The sequence below is a fragment of the Pieris napi genome, chromosome 18 (genome assembly GCF_905475465.1).
Source record: "Pieris napi chromosome 18, ilPieNapi1.2, whole genome shotgun sequence".
In the NCBI taxonomy this organism is placed as follows: domain Eukaryota; kingdom Metazoa; phylum Arthropoda; class Insecta; order Lepidoptera; family Pieridae; genus Pieris; species Pieris napi.
This window is the reverse complement of record NC_062251.1, coordinates 8,619,291-8,629,931: the sequence shown is the minus strand read 5'-3', so window position 1 is coordinate 8,629,931 and position 10,641 is coordinate 8,619,291. Positions and strand designations below refer to the sequence as shown.

Below are 10,641 nucleotides of genomic sequence, written 5' to 3'. Positions count from 1 at the left end.
GGTGTCCTCTATTTTCGCGGATTGTTTTTCTTTTTGAGATTTTAATTTGGATATTATTGGATCCCAGGTGTTTGACAATTTTAGGCCGTCTTCTCTATTGAAATTGGGGTGTTTTTTGATTTCAATGGCTTCGCGTACCAATCTTGGGAAGAATCTTTTCTCTTTCGCAAGTATTTTCGGTTGGTCAAAGCGTATGTAGTGATTAGGCCTATCTAGTATGTGTTCACAGACTGCTGATTTTGTGTGTCGTCTATGTCTTATGTCTGCAATGTGTTCTTTGAGTCTGCTGGACATATTGCGTTTAGTTTGCCCTATGTAAGACAGGCCACAGTCGCAATCCAGTTTGTATATACCTGCATCTTGCAATGGGGTGTTACTTTTGATTGGTCTTAGGAATTGCTGAATCTTCTTGTGCGGCTTGAAAATTGTATGAATAGAAGCTCGTTTTAGGATCCGGCTAATTCTATCTGTAACTCCCTTTACATATGGCAAGTAGGCTGGCTGGCGGGGAACTGTTTGTGTCTTGTTTTTGTTTTTGTGATGTAGCCGGGGGATGCGCAGCTTGTTTCGGTGTAGCACCTGTTTGACATGCTGTAGTTCCTCCTCGAGGTGGGCATCATCACAAAGACGCTGGGCTCTCTGAAACAAACATTTACCGACAGAAAGCAGTTGTGAAGGGTGGTGGTGGGATTCACCATTGAGGTACCTATCTGTGTGGGTTGCCTTCCTGTGTATTGTGTGACCTAGTGTGCCATCTGCTTTGCGTATAATTAAAATGTCTAAAAAGGGCAGACAGTTGTTGTTTTCTTGTTCAACAGTAAATTTAATGTTCTTGTGTATTGAATTTAAATGTGCTAGAAATGCAGATATTTTGTCATTGGGGAGTACTACAAATGTGTCATCGACATATCTCTTGTACAGTCGAGGTTTAACCGGGGCATTGGCTAGAGCTCTCTCCTCAAAGTCCTCCATGAAGATGTCAGCGACTATAGGTGACACTGGAGAACCCATGGCTACTCCATCAACCTGCACATAGAACTCATCTTTCCACATTAAGTATCCTGATGTGAGACAGTGTTTTACAATATCTACATAATCTGGTGACATGTTCTGTTCCCTAAGTCTTTTTGCAATGATATCTAGGCAGTCATTTAGTGGTAAGTTTGTAAATAGTGACTCAATGTCAAAAACTCACCATGGTTTCATTGTGGAGTAATTTTAGATCTCTCAATGTTTCCACAAAATGGTAAGAGTCCTTAACATGAGCACTAGTGTGCCCCCTGAGAGGGGATAATATTGACACTAAGTGTTTGGCTAATTTGTATGTGGGTGAGTCGATATGACTGACTATGGGTCTTAAAGGATTGTTGTGTTTGTGTATTTTTGGCAATCCATACATTTTTGGAGGTTTTACGCAGGCTGTTGTTAAAGATTTGACGTCTAATGACAGTGTTTCAGAATATTTAGTAAGGAGGCTAGATGTTTGTTTTATTACCTTGTTTGTGGGATCTTTATCGACTTTTTTGTAGGTATTGACATCGTTTAAGAGGAGAGCCATCTTGCTTTCGTATTCCGACGTATCCATAACAACGGTTGCATTCCCTTTGTCAGCTCGGAGTACTACCAAATCTTCGTTCGCCTTTAGCTCCGCGAGAGCCTTTGTTTCAGCGAAGGTGAGGTTTCTTTTTGGCGGTTTGCTTGCTCGCAGTATGCACGAGATATCTTGCCGTATGGTTTCAGCCTCATCCTTTGGTATCGTATTTTTGAATATACATTCCTCTACGTAACTAACAATTTCTTCGTGAGGGATTTTTCGCGGTGCCGTTGCAAAATTTAAGCCTTTGTTTAGTACCTCAATGGTTTGTTTATCCAAATTTTGTTTCGACAGATTGATGACAGTGACGTTTTGACTGCTATCGGGTGTGTCATTTAAAGTCGCGACGTTTGACAATTGTCTATTGATGTTCTGTGCTAGTTTTTCAAACTTTTTTATTTGTGTGACTTTGCAGTTATTGAATTTGTTGTGAGCCCGAGTGTTTAAGATGTTTATGCACTGCCTCCAATCTGTTTCCGATAATATCTCACGAAGTTCCTCCGTTTCATTTTGGATTTGAATGTTTAGTCGTTGATACTCTGTTCTATGTCCGGCGACAAGTTTAATTAACAATTTTCTACTTGCTGTTTCAAGAATACTGGCGCTCCCAACTATGTCCTTTCTTGGAGCCAATCGTACACAGTTGGGGATGATGTTGTGGTCTCTGCATCTTTTAAGAAAATTTATGGATGCTAGGAGACGAGATGCCTTTGTTTTCTTGAATTCCAGTCGTCTAATTTTGTTTGCATTTTCCAGTCCGTACTGTTGCACATAGTATTGTCTTTGATTTACATAACCTTTACACATTTAAAGAAAAACGCTTTTTACCGGATTAAAGTTATGTATTATTATTATAAATTTACAACTATTTGACATAATTTTAAATTTATCCGACGTTTCGCGTGCTTTACAGCGTGCGTGGTCACGGTGACTGAAGACAAAAGATGTTGAATGTCAAAAGGTATCACAGCTGCAGAGAAAGTTGCCTTATCTGTATTTGTTTCCCCGGAGTTGGTATCGACTAAAAGATGGAGGGTTTTGGCAAAAATGGCTCACGGTGTCCTCTATTTTCGCGGATTGTTTTTCTTTTTGAGATTTTAATTTGGATATTATTGGATCCCAGGTGTTTGACAATTTTAGGCCGTCTTCTCTATTGAAATTGGGGTGTTTTTTGATTTCAATGGCTTCGCGTACCAATCTTGGGAAGAATCTTTTCTCTTTCGCAAGTACTTTCGGTTGGTCAAAGCGTATGTAGTGATTAGGCCTATCTAGTATGTGTTCACAGACTGCTGATTTTGTGTGTCGTCTATGTCTTATGTCTGCAATGTGTTCTTTGAGTCTGCTGGACATATTGCGTTTAGTTTGCCCTATGTAAGACAGGCCACAGTCGCAATCCAGTTTGTATATACCTGCATCTTGCAATGGGGTGTTACTTTTGATTGGTCTTAGGAATTGCTGAATCTTCTTGTGCGGCTTGAAAATTGTATGAATAGAAGCTCGTTTTAGGATCCGGCTAATTCTATCTGTAACTCCCTTTACATATGGCAAGTAGGCTGGCTGGCGGGGAACTGTTTGTGTCTTGTTTTTGTTTTTGTGATGTAGCCGGGGGATGCGCAGCTTGTTTCGGTGTAGCACCTGTTTGACATGCTGTAGTTCCTCCTCGAGGTGGGCATCATCACAAAGACGCTGGGCTCTCTGAAACAAACATTTACCGACAGAAAGCAGTTGTGAAGGGTGGTGGTGGGATTCACCATTGAGGTACCTATCTGTGTGGGTTGCCTTCCTGTGTATTGTGTGACCTAGTGTGCCATCTGCTTTGCGTATAATTAAAATGTCTAAAAAGGGCAGACAGTTGTTGTTTTCTTGTTCAACAGTAAATTTAATGTTCTTGTGTATTGAATTTAAATGTGCTAGAAATGCAGATATTTTGTCATTGGGGAGTACTACAAATGTGTCATCGACATATCTCTTGTACAGTCGAGGTTTAACCGGGGCATTGGCTAGAGCTCTCTCCTCAAAGTCCTCCATGAAGATGTCAGCGACTATAGGTGACACTGGAGAACCCATGGCTACTCCATCAACCTGCACATAGAACTCATCTTTCCACATTAAGTATCCTGATGTGAGACAGTGTTTTACAATATCTACATAATCTGGTGACATGTTCTGTTCCCTAAGTCTTTTTGCAATGATATCTAGGCAGTCATTTAGTGGTAAGTTTGTAAATAGTGACTCAATGTCAAAACTCACCATGGTTTCATTGTGGAGTAATTTTAGATCTCTCAATGTTTCCACAAAATGGTAAGAGTCCTTAACATGAGCACTAGTGTGCCCCCTGAGAGGGGATAATATTGACACTAAGTGTTTGGCTAATTTGTATGTGGGTGAGTCGATATGACTGACTATGGGTCTTAAAGGATTGTTGTGTTTGTGTATTTTTGGCAATCCATACATTTTTGGAGGTTTTACGCAGGCTGTTGTTAAAGATTTGACGTCTAATGACAGTGTTTCAGAATATTTAGTAAGGAGGCTAGATGTTTGTTTTATTACCTTGTTTGTGGGATCTTTATCGACTTTTTTGTAGGTATTGACATCGTTTAAGAGGAGAGCCATCTTGCTTTCGTATTCCGACGTATCCATAACAACGGTTGCATTCCCTTTGTCAGCTCGGAGTACTACCAAATCTTCGTTCGCCTTTAGCTCCGCGAGAGCCTTTGTTTCAGCGAAGGTGAGGTTTCTTTTTGGCGGTTTGCTTGCTCGCAGTATGCACGAGATATCTTGCCGTATGGTTTCAGCCTCATCCTTTGGTATCGTATTTTTGAATATACATTCCTCTACGTAACTAACAATTTCTTCGTGAGGGATTTTTCGCGGTGCCGTTGCAAAATTTAAGCCTTTGTTTAGTACCTCAATGGTTTGTTTATCCAAATTTTGTTTCGACAGATTGATGACAGTGACGTTTTGACTGCTATCGGGTGTGTCATTTAAAGTCGCGACGTTTGACAATTGTCTATTGATGTTCTGTGCTAGTTTTTCAAACTTTTTTATTTGTGTGACTTTGCAGTTATTGAATTTGTTGTGAGCCCGAGTGTTTAAGATGTTTATGCACTGCCTCCAATCTGTTTCCGATAATATCTCACGAAGTTCCTCCGTTTCATTTTGGATTTGAATGTTTAGTCGTTGATACTCTGTTCTATGTCCGGCGACAAGTTTAATTAACAATTTTCTACTTGCTGTTTCAAGAATACTGGCGCTCCCAACTATGTCCTTTCTTGGAGCCAATCGTACACAGTTGGGGATGATGTTGTGGTCTCTGCATCTTTTAAGAAAATTTATGGATGCTAGGAGACGAGATGCCTTTGTTTTCTTGAATTCCAGTCGTCTAATTTTGTTTGCATTTTCCAGTCCGTACTGTTGCACATAGTATTGTCTTTGATTTACATAAGCTTTACACATTTAAAGAAAAACGCTTTTTACCGGATTAAAGTTATGTATTATTATTATAAATTTACAACTATTTGACATAATTTTAAATTTATCCGACGTTTCGCGTGCTTTACAGCGTGCGTGGTCACGGTGACTGAAGACAAAAGATGTTGAATGTCAAAAGGTATCACAGCTGCAGAGAAAGTTGCCTTATCTGTATTTGTTTCCCCGGAGTTGGAGAGATATGTCGATGACACATTTGTAGTACTCCCCAATGACAAAATATCTGCATTTCTAGCACATTTAAATTCAATACACAAGAACATTAAATTTACTGTTGAACAAGAAAACAACAACTGTCTGCCCTTTTTAGACATTTTAATTATACGCAAAGCAGATGGCACACTAGGTCACACAATACACAGGAAGGCAACCCACACAGATAGGTACCTCAATGGTGAATCCCACCACCACCCTTCACAACTGCTTTCTGTCGGTAAATGTTTGTTTCAGAGAGCCCAGCGTCTTTGTGATGATGCCCACCTCGAGGAGGAACTACAGCATGTCAAACAGGTGCTACACCGAAACAAGCTGCGCATCCCCCGGCTACATCACAAAAACAAAAACAAGACACAAACAGTTCCCCGCCAGCCAGCCTACTTGCCATATGTAAAGGGAGTTACAGATAGAATTAGCCGGATCCTAAAACGAGCTTCTATTCATACAATTTTCAAGCCGCACAAGAAGATTCAGCAATTCCTAAGACCAATCAAAAGTAACACCCCATTGCAAGATGCAGGTATATACAAACTGGATTGCGACTGTGGCCTGTCTTACATAGGGCAAACTAAACGCAATATGTCCAGCAGACTCAAAGAACACATTGCAGACATAAGACATAGACGACACACAAAATCAGCAGTCTGTGAACACATACTAGATAGGCCTAATCACTACATACGCTTTGACCAACCGAAAGTACTTGCGAAAGAGAAAAGATTCTTCCCAAGATTGGTACGCGAAGCCATTGAAATCAAAAAACACCCCAATTTCAATAGAGAAGACGGCCTAAAATTGTCAAACACCTGGGATCCAATAATATCCAAATTAAAATCTCAAAAAGAAAAACAATCCGCGAAAATAGAGGACACCGTGAGCCATTTTTGCCAAAACCCTCCATCTTTTAGTCGATACCAACTCCGGGGAAACAAATACAGATAAGGCAACTTTCTCTGCAGCTGTGATACCTTTTGACATTCAACATCTTTTGTCTTCAGTCACCGTGACCACGCACGCTGTAAAGCACGCGAAACGTCGGATAAATTTAAAATTATGTCAAATAGTTGTAAATTTATAATAATAATACATAACTTTAATCCGGTAAAAAGCGTTTTTCTTTAATTACTTGTTATTCGATAACTTATCCGATATTTATTACTTATTCTGCTATTCGGAGCGGAGAAGAATCCACCATAATAGTAGTTTATGCAACTGTAATATAATAGAGGGTATTAAAACATGAGTAGTTTAATACCACCTCAAGATCGGAATTTCTTAAACTGACATGAATTCTATGTAAAATAATGCTTAGTTTTGTCAACAGATGGCACCAAATGCTATTTGCATTCGTAAAATAAATTAATTACTTGTTATTCGATAACTTATCCGATATTTATTACTTATTCTGCTATTCGGAGCGGAGAAGAATCCACCATAATAGTAGTTTATGCAACTGTAATATAATAGAGGGTATTAAAACATGAGTAGTTTAATACCACCTCAAGATCGGAATTTCTTAAACTGACATGAATTCTATGTAAAATAATGCTTAGTTTTGTCAACAGATGGCACCAAATGCTATTTGCATTCGTAAAATAAATTAATTACTTGTTATTCGATAACTTATCCGATATTTATTACTTATTCTGCTATTCGGAGCGGAGAAGAATCCACCATAATAGTAGTTTATGCAACTGTAATATAATAGAGGGTATTAAAACATGGGTAGTTTCCCCTCAAAAAACCCTCTCAAAATAAGATTACACGAGGGTTTTAATACCTAATTATATGCAGTTGCATACACTACTTTATTTAATCTCATGGCTATAGGTAGCTACATTTAATAAAATGCAATGTAAAAGAAACAAATTATTTATTATAATAATTATTCACATTTTGAATATTGCAATTATGAAACTGAACCTGAATTACAGGCTGGGAGGTGCAATTAGAGCTAGTCGTCAGGGTTGACAATGGAACGTTTATATTAATTTCATTTTTATTATTTTCTATGGAATTGAGTATCGAATTGGATATAAAGATTATGTTAGTTATAGAATCGTCTATGTAGCCTTCTGCAGCTGTTGTTGACTTCCACCCTCCGTGACGCTTTAGTGCTGTTATGTCTCCGCCAGCATAGATAAGTAAGGTCGCAGAAGTTCCTTGAAAGCAATGTCCCGTGTATGAATCTGAGTTTGGAAGATTAAGATAACTGGCTATCGTTTTACCCAACATTCCAAATTTGTTAATACCAACTCTTTGTTGGGTGCATTTCCCAGAATTGTAATTCAAATATTGGTTGTTTGTAAAGTAGATTTACGATCGAGATGTTTACGTGATAACGTCTTATTGGTGATATAAGTTTTTTTCCATCTTTCATTACTTTTACAAGTTTATTCAAGAATGTTAATTGTTAGTAAGTAGGCTATTTTATTTTATTCACCTTTTTTTGTTGCAATTGTTGTAACACTTCACTTGCACTTCACATTTTGTTTCACTGTTAAACATTCAACGAAAACTTAACCGCACGAGAAAATCTCCATTCGTTTGTATGCCGCTAGAGTGAGAGAGACGGAAGATCGGTCCACTCACTCGAACGCTATGCCAGCCTCTGCTCGTGAGGATTCCGCGTGACAAGTTTTACGGAATGACTGGCAGCGCTCGAGATGAGACGGGAGATCGGTCCGTCTCTCTCTCGTTATACCTGCGATCGCGCTCGTGAGGTTTTGGTGTGACACAAGTTTCTGAACATGTCACCCGACTAAAACGATTTTAAAGACGTTATCACGTCAAAAGAAGGAAAGATTGGTACATGAATTTGGTCGCAGTTCTATGTATTGTTTAGATAATGGTGTTCCTTTTACTCGATTAGGTACAATCATTTTTAAATCATTGAAATCGGTAAATTGGTTGCGAAGATATTACACATTTTGTACAAGCCAACCGCGGGGCGGCCGAAATTCTCATGTGACGTCACGAGATCCTTACCGCCCGCGCTCTCGCTCTCCGCCATATATTTATTAAAGTTTACTCGATCTGCGCGGGTCGTGTTGTGGTTTTGTGGTTTTTATGTGAAAATATGCCGCATTATAAGTACTGTATAGTACCGAAATGTACTAATACTTCAACTAGTACACCTGAAAAACTGATTTTGAATGTGCCAAGGGACCTGAAAGTGCGCAAAAAATGGTGTACTGTTAAAAGAGGGATGACAAAGTTCAGTTTTTTGATTGTTTTCAAAATCTACATCTGCTAGACAAAACATCCTTTGTTTCTGTTACGAAAAAACATTTGCAACTGTATTTGAGCTTTTGATTTTTTCGTCAAATCATTATTTTTTACAAAACTTTCTTTCCTTTTTACAAAATTTTTGGAACGAAGTTCCTTATCGCGCGTTGTGAAAGGGGGCTAGACGGAAAAAAATCTTACGAAAAGTTGTCACGACACTTTTTTGCTATTTGCTATTGTAATACACCGGTCGTCGTCCGATCACCGAAGTTAAGCAACGTCGGGCGAGGTCAGTACTTGCATGGGTGACCGTCTGGGAACACCTCGTGATGTTGGCTTTTTTTTTCGTCGTAAGATTGGTGTCGAGAAAATCTATCATACTGTGATGATACCAATTAACATATAAATTAATCGAAAGGAATTTCGTTCCATCCGGGTGTCCCTTGACACCTCTAAAGTTTTTTAGTCATTGGACATTTTATCTCTACTACGAGATCAGGCGTCAAACCATCTGGCGAAGCACCTAGGATTGGCCACTCGGGTTTTAAAATAAGACCACAATTGACTATTACTGTGTACTCTTACTTCTGGTTCCAGACGTTTTCCTCTTTCCATAGCGACTGTCTCCTGTATGGATGCCCCGAAAATCTGTTCAACCAAAACACCATCAATCTTGCAGTTTGCAACTTCGTGAATTTTTGACGCCGTTACTCTGCAGTATCTTAGTTCCCTCCACAATGGTGAATCAGCTTGCGATAATGTTGCTTCTTCTGCTTTGCTACAGTCATCTATAGTCATCCGATTTGAGCAGAAGTCAATAAAATTAGCTGCATCGTTTATATCTAGAGGGTATACCTCTTTTCTAAACTCACTTATTAATACATGTAATGACATTTTTTTTAACGCGCTTTGTGGTACGCAATAGGCTGCCAGCTGGTTATGAATAGATTTTTCTTTATTTATTTATTTATTTATTAAGGAACACCAACATATTACATGTATATATTTTCTAATTAACAATATTGGGTTTTATTCTAGCATGCAATCTAATAATAGGTGTACACAACATTGACTAATAAATGATAGCGGACAGAGTTTACTTAAGTATTTGTATATTTAAACATAAATAAATTGAAACGTGGAAATATTACATGACTTATGGCTGAGATGACTGAATTTTCTTCTTAAAACTAGGAAGTGAGTCATAATACACGTCAAGACTATGTCTACAATTACATTGGTTAAAATTCCTAAGCATTCTACTGAGGGGCACATGTTTACCTAGATTGGTTAAGGACTGTGGAACGACAAAAGTATCAATCTGTCTTCTTGCGTTGATATTTTCTTGTACTGTTTTTTTTTACAGCTTCTACAAATTGACCTTTGACATAACTGTCATCTGGATTTTTTGGTGTGCCTGATCCCATATCTTTAGCCTTTATAAATTTTAAAGTGGTGCCCACCGTAGCTAATTTAGGCTTAGCCCAATAACAGTTGGAACGAAGTTCCTTATCGCGCGTTGTGAAAGGGGGCTAGACGGAAAAAATTCTTACGAAAAGTTGTCACGACACTTTTTTTGTCTATTGTAATACACCGGTTCTCGTCCGATCACCGAAGTTAAGCAACGTCGGGCGAGGTCAGTACTTGGATGGGTGACCGCCTGAGAACACCTCGTGATGTTGGCTTTTTTTTTTTTTTTCGTCGTAAGATTGGTGTCGAGAAAATCTATCATACTGTTATGATACCAATTAACATATAAATTAATCGAAAGGAATTTCGTTCCATCCGGGTGTCCCTTGACACCTCTAAAGTTTTTTTTTTCTGTTGGGGATGGTTCCTTGCTTCGTCTATGAAGCCACATAAGAAATGCTACACCGTGCTTACAACCTCCCAGTTGAGTAGCACAATCATGACACTCAATGTTTAGTATTATTTCTTGTGTTTATTGACAATTAAATGTGCAGCAATAAGCTTTACCCTTTATTGTTGAAAATAACGGCGTAGGTAATTAAACAACAAACACAACTGTCCTGGCTGACTAACCTAAAACTTTTGGGTAATTTATAGGCTAGTCCAAGTATGTGTACCTACCTACTTATTATCCTGCTGTTTTG

The 10,641-nt window shown here is 38.6% G+C and overlaps 1 pseudogene; it reads left to right on the top strand.

Moving 5' to 3' along the window:
* The first annotated feature begins 10,093 nt into the window (after nt 1–10,093).
* Nucleotides 10,094–10,212, top strand: LOC125058994 (annotated as a pseudogene).
* The last annotated feature ends 429 nt before the right edge of the window (nt 10,213–10,641 follow it).